Source organism: Myxine glutinosa, chromosome 5 (assembly GCF_964187855.1).
Source record: "Myxine glutinosa chromosome 5, kmMyxGlut1.1, whole genome shotgun sequence".
Taxonomy (NCBI): domain Eukaryota; kingdom Metazoa; phylum Chordata; class Myxini; order Myxiniformes; family Myxinidae; genus Myxine; species Myxine glutinosa.
Genome location: NC_136265.1, coordinates 54,690,406 through 54,697,539, shown reverse-complemented (window position 1 = coordinate 54,697,539; position 7,134 = coordinate 54,690,406). Strand labels below are relative to the sequence as shown.

At 44.5% G+C, this 7,134-nt stretch overlaps 1 non-coding gene across 1 annotated transcript; it reads left to right on the top strand.

Moving 5' to 3' along the window:
* Nucleotides 1-6,660: 6,660 nt before the first annotated feature.
* On the top strand, nt 6,661-6,732 carry TRNAP-UGG (transfer RNA proline (anticodon UGG)). Its single transcript has one exon. It is a non-coding gene; the product is annotated as a tRNA-Pro (tRNA).
* The last annotated feature ends 402 nt before the right edge of the window (nt 6,733-7,134 follow it).

Genomic DNA, 7,134 nt, shown 5'->3' with positions numbered 1-7,134 from the left:
ATAACGTGCAATGACGTTTACTCATTAATAACGTGCGATGACGTCTACTCATTAATTACGTGCAATGACGTTTACTCGTTAATAACGTGCGATGACGTTTACTCATTAATAGCGTGCGATGACGTTTACTCATTAATAACGTGCGGTGACGTTAACCCAGTAATAACGTGCGAAGACGTTTACTCACCAATAACGTCCGAAGACGTTTACTCACCAATAACGTCCGATGACGTTTACTCACCAATAACGTCCGATGACGTTTACTCATTGAGAACGTGCGCTGACGTTTACTCACCAATATCGTGCGATTATGTTTACTCATTAAGAACATGCAGTGACGTTTACTTATTAATAACGTGCGATGACGTGTACTCGATAAGAATGTGCGATGACGTTTAATCACCAATAACGTCCGATGACATTTACTCACCAATAAAGTCGGATGACGTTTGCTCACCAATAATGTCTGATGACGTTTACTCACCAATAACGTGCGATGACGTTTACTCACCAATAACATCTGATGACGTTGACTCACCAATAACGTGCGATTATGTTTACTCATTAAGAACATGCAGTGACGTTTACTCATTAATAACGTGCGATGACGTGTACACGATAAGAATGTGCGATGACGTTTAATCACCAATAACGTCCGATGACGTTTACTCACCAATAACGTCCGATGACGTTTACTCATTAAGAACGTGTGATGACGTTTACTCATTAATAAAGTGAGGTGACGTTTACTCATTAAGAACGTCTGATGACGTTTACTCACCAATAACGTGCGATTATGTTTACTCATTAAGAACGTGTGGTGAAGTTTACTCATTAATAACGTGCGAAGGCGTTTACTCACAAATAACGTGCAAAGACGTTTACTCACCAATAACGTCCGATGACGTTTCCCCACCAATAACATGCGAAGATGTTTACTCATTAATAACGTCCGATGACGTTTACTCACCAATAAAGTCGGATGACGTTTACTCACAAATAACGTCCGATGACGTTAACTCATTAGGAACGTGTCATGACGTTTACTCATTAATAACGTCCGATGACGTTTACTCACCAATAACGTCCGATGACGTTTACTCACCAATAACGTGCGATTATGTTAACTCGTTAATAACGTTCGATGACGTTTACTCATTAATAACGTGTGGTGACGTTTACTCATTGATAACGTGCAAAGACGTTTACTCACCAATAACGTGTGATGACGTTTACTCATTAATAACGTTCGATGACGTTTACTTATTAATAACGTTCGATGACGTTTACTCATTAATAACGTGCATTGACGTTTACTCATTAATAACGTTCGATGACGTTTACTCATTAATAACGTGCGTAGACGTTTACTCACCAATAACGTGCGATGACGTTTACTCATTAATAACGTTCGATGACTTTTCCTCATTAATAACGTGCGGTGACGTTTACTCATTAATAACGTGTGATGACGTTTACTCACCAATAACGTGCGACGACGTTTACTCACCAATAACGTCAGATGACGTTTACTCACCAATGACGTGCTCGTCTACAAACAATGGGCCATAAGCTGAACACTAATTACATTCACCTATTAAATTCCCAACCTGCTAGATTCGCACCATTGAATTCACCTTCCGTCACAGGTAGGGTGCCTTGATTCAATTAGAGCATCCTCTTAAGGAGGCTGAGATTAAGCCGGCTATCTCCTCTGCTAGTATTCGCTTGTTGATGAAAGTTCCATTGTAAGTTCACCTTTATACATGCTGGTTACCTGGGCAAATTATAAATCCCCTCTTTGGTCGAAAACTGGTTCGGTTACATTCTGCAGTGGAGTAACAACCTGTCCAAGATAAATTGTCAGATGTGGAAAGGTTTCCAACCTAACTGTGAGTATCGATCCTGATGACCCGAGATGGGTCAAGGAGCAGCGCTGACCATGTACTCGAACTGATGCACCAAATGTGCGAAAAAGAAAATGTCCCTTTCACCCAAAATAGCCATTTAATAGAGGCCTCATGGGGTCATCCAAAATGTCCCTTTGAGAGACCTCATGGGGTCACCCAAAATGTCTCTTTGAGAGGCCTCATGGGGTCACCCAAAATGTCTCTTTGAGAGGCCTCATGGGGTCACCTAAAATGTCCCTTTGAGAGAGGCCTCATGGGGTTACCCAAAATATCCCTTTAAGAGAGGCCTCGTGGGGTCACCCAAAATGTCCCTTTAAGAGAGGCCTCATGGGGTCACCAAAAATAGCCATTTAATGGAGTCCTCATGGGGTCACTCAAAATAACCCCTTGAGAGGCCTCATGGTGTCACCCAAAATAGCCATTTAATAGAGGCCTCATGGTGTCACCCAAAATGTCCCTTTGAGAGACCTCATGGGGTCACCCAAAATAGCCATTTAATAGAGGCTTTATGGGATCACTCAAAATAACCCCTTGAGAGGCCTCATGATGTCACCCAAAATGTCCCTTTGAGAGACCTCACGGGGTCACCCAAAATAGCCATTTAATAGAGGCCTCATTCGGTCACCCAAAATAGCCATTTAATAGAGGCCTCTTGGGGTCACCTAAAATGTCCCTTTGAGAGGCCTCATGGTGTCACCCAAAATGTCCCTTTGAGAGACCTCATGGGGTCACCCAAAATAGCCATTTAATAGAGGCCTCATGGGGTCACCCAAAATAGCCATTTAATAGAGGCCTCATGGGGTCACCCAAAATGTCCCTTTGAGAGACCTCATGGGGTCACCCAAAATAGCCATTTAATAGAGGCTTTATGGGATCACTCAAAATAACCCCTTGAGAGGCCTCATGATGTCACCCAAAATGTCCCTTTGAGAGAGGCCTCATGGGGTCATCCAAAATAGCCATTTAAGAGGCGTTTTCACGACTCGTTAGTCCAATTAACACCTTCAGCTCTTCTACCCAATCTGCATCCCGACGCGACGGCTCGGATTAGAGTCGATCACTTGTTCGCGACGTCAACAACTCGAAGTAATCGTGAGCCTGCTGGAGACCCCTCACTAAAATCGACCTCCTCAGGACTAAGACAATTGGTCACGTGTCTGTCGAGCTTTCGCTCCAGAATGATCCGTTTCGTCCAAAGGTCCACTGGGGTCTGATCGAAGGTCCACTGGGGTCTTATCAAAGGTCCACTGGGGTCTGATCAAAGGTCCACTGGGGTCTGACCGAAGATCCACTGGGGTCTGACCGAAGGTCCACTGGGGTCTGATCAAAGGTCCACTGGGATCTGATCGAAGGTCCACTGGGGTCTGACCGAAGGTCCACTGGGGTCTGATCAAAGGTCCACTGGGATCTGATCAAAGGTCCACTGGGGTCTGATCGAAGGTACACTGGGGTCTAATCGAAGGTCCACTGGGGTCTGACCGAAGGTCCACTGGGATCTAATCAAAGGTCCACTGGGATCTGATCGAAGGTACACTGGGGTCTGATCGAAGGTCCACTGGGGTCTGATCGAAGGTCCACTGGGGTCTGATCAAAGGTCCACTGGGATCTGATCGAAGGTCCACTGGGGTCTGATCAAAGGTCCACTGGGATCTGATCGAAGGTCCACTGGGATCTGATCGAAGGTACACTGGGGTCTGATCGAAGGTCCACTGGGGTCTGATCGAAGGTCCACTGGGGTCTGATCGAAGGTCCATTGTGGTCAGATCGAGCGATGTAAAGGTCGTGCCACAACAACTCAGGAGGATCCTGCTGGTAAATTTAGTCTCTTACAAATCGGATCTCCCAAAGTTTCAGATCGAGCCAAAAATGTCTCGGATGTCGTGAACACCTTGGAGCACCGCATCCTAAATGGGTTCGGGGCCACGTAAACCCATCTGGAATTGGAATGTCAATGTTAAAAGATCCCACAGAAAGTTTCTCGAAAATAGTAGGCCATTGTCTGCCGGTGCCCCGGGGCCATATTGTCTGGAGAGGGTGAGTCACGTGATTATTGGGAATACGTGCAGGAGGAGTGAGGGATAGAGAGGGGTCGAGGGTGCGAAAACACCAAAAGCATGACGACTTCACTTACCTGCCTCGCTTACCGGTAGTGTGTGTGATCCAGGTACCCAATCGCCAAAGGGCAAGTGAGGAGGGGGCGTCGTCAGATCCCGACGGGACTGTTCATGAAAGTTTGCGAATGCGAAATCCGGGACACCATTGTGTGCCAACGGAGTGGAGCTTGCCCCCCGGCCATGGCGCTTAACAAATGCCAACGGAGTGAATTCACTTGACAATGAAAGATTAATCATGTTGGCAAACGGTGTGAGAGCAACGGCCTCGACTATCGTGGGAACGGGGATGGGTTTGGGGAAAAGGACGAAGGGAATGGGAATGGGTGGGGTGGATGGATGAGCTTACGCGCTTTCTGGCCGCTCGTGAGATCCGCAGCGCCGTGAAATACGCATCGCGTACGTATTATGTGGACGTGGAATCGCGCGCGCGCCGACGTGACGTCACGCAGGGGCACGTCTCATTCCGTTTGGGATCTCGACGACTTGTTGAGGGTAAAGTTTGGGACACGCGGCAATTATGTTGATCGTTAACACTGCGTTAACCCTGCCAACGGCTCGGTTATCCGCACGGCGGGTAACAGGTGTTTCCCTTTGGCGCAACATCAGGGTCGACGGAGCGAGACTTTATAATTCCACTTTATCAGTGGAAATCTCAAGTTGGACAAATTAAGGCGAGTGGGAAAGAGCGAGGAAACTGCCTTGGAATGCGGAGCAGGGTATGATACATGAGTACGCGGAGTACTCCGACATACTCGGTCATTTCGTTCAACTATTCTTGGGACTCTATTTGTTTTACGTTTGTCTGAAGTCTCGTCCGGGGTGCGGACGTGAAGAGTGTCGGGCGTAATAAATGGCGGGTGTAACTTGTAATGAGGTCGATTTTAATTGCACGTCGGTCGTGTCCGTGACCTTTTCAGCCCAGAACCGACGTTGTGTCTGTCTAGGGTCAATCAATCAGGCGGACATTTATATATATATATAGAGAGAGAGAGAGGGAGGAGGACAGATGTCAATATATAAACGCAGATATCTATGGATGTGTGTGTGTGTGTGTGTGTGTGTGTGTGTGTGTGTGTGTGTGTGTGTGTGTGTGTGTGTGTGTGTGTGTGTGTGTGTGTGTGTGTGTGTGTGTGTGTTTCCGTGTGTGTGTTTCCTTTTTAGAATTACAAATTGATATCCATAATAATAATTTCACACCAAATTATTTGATAAACGAGATGCATTTCCATTCCACATTGTCCGAATGCCTTTCTTAGACAGCAACATTCCCAAAAAGCTATTTTATGGTACGGTTGCAGGTGAAATAATTAGGACTGTGAGAGCAACCACACACAGCTCTGAACTGGTCAATAAATTACAACAACTAGTCAGACGTATGTTAGCGCAGGGAGCTACAGTCCGTCGATTAAAACAAGTTTTCTTTAAAATCACAAAACGACACCAAATGGAATTAGTGAAATACAATACGAATAGTAAAAATATTATTCATGAGATCTTTATGTAAATACAGTACAATATAATAATTAAATATACTACAAATCAATGTTGCTAAGAATCAGTGGTTGCTAGGATACGGCAGCATGCCAAAAACCGTTATAAATGACAGTTTGAACATTCGAAATAGAGTTTGATCGAGAGGTAGGTGGTGTGGTCATGCTGTTTGGTCGATTGATGTGTTTAAGGGTAAGATGTGAATGATTTAATGATATTATCATATTATAGAGTGTGTAAGGAAAGTTATAAATATATGATAACGCATTAAATCCTATTGCAAGTAAAGTTGGGATAAGTGATGTTGCATCGATGGGTTGACTGACTGCCTGGACGCAACTGAGGTTGTGGATCTACTGATGTACCATCTATTGATGTGGATCCATGATCGAGGTTGTGGATCCGCCGTTTGGAGAGGTCCTGCGCTGAAAGGATCGAAACCTCGAGGAAGAACGGTGCCCAGCTGATGATCCGTGCAGTCGGGAAACTAGTCAGTTGCTTACGGGTTAAGGCTCTTGCTTTAGGTGGAGAAACTATGTTTGAGGTTTACAATTTAAATAAAGTTGAATGGGATGTTGTAAAATTAACATCATTTACAACAATCCTTTAAATTATTTAAGTTTAGGAACAACCGATACTGTACAATTAATTAAGTGTTTGTGTGTGTGTGTGTGTGTGTGTGTGTGTGTGTGTGTGTGTGTGTGTGTGTGTGTGTGTGTGTGTGTGTGTGTCTGTGAATTAAAGAGAGGGATAGAATTGTAAGGAACAGAAATGAAAAAACGAGATGTGTGTGTGTGTGTGTGTGTGTGTGTGTGTGTGTGTGTGTGTGTGTGTGTGTGTGTGTGTGTGTGCATGTAAACACAAACACACATATATACATACACACACACACACACACACACACACACATATTCACATACACACATACACACACACATATATACACAAACACACGTCCACAGACGAAAGGACTGACTTGGAAAGCGATAGAAAGCCGCTTGCTGACGAAACACACCCGAGACAAACCAATAGGGGTCAAAGGTCGATGGAAAACAGAGTTAAAAAAAAAGTTTGAATTCCAAATAGGAATCTAGGAATAACAAGGAATAACAAGGAATAACAAGGAATAACGGAACCATGTGTGCGGCTCGTTGGTCTAGGGGTATGATTCTCGCTTTGGGTGCGAGAGGTCCCGGGTTCAAATCCCGGACGAGCCCTTTTGATTGCGGAGTTAATCATTGCTTTGAATTACGATCACACCTTACGAACCTTTTAATCATTTGTGACAAACATCAAATTCCTCTCAAAATTCCTTTCATAACGACGTCATCAGCGACTAGAACAAAGCGAATCTTCGCGGATCCGGCAACAAACAAATCTTGATCAACTCAAAAAGATTCTCTTTCAAAATAATATTATTATTAGTGAGATTTGCAAACGTTATGCCGTATATACAGAAAGCTGTTTTCTATTAATTTATACTTTGATTAAAAAATAATAATGAACATGTGACGGAGATATTACACACCGAGCTGATAGATACACCGTTATATTCCCCACGGAAGTTCGGAACGTTTAACGTTTCGGATTCTTCAACTCTGCGGATGGAATCGGTCCAC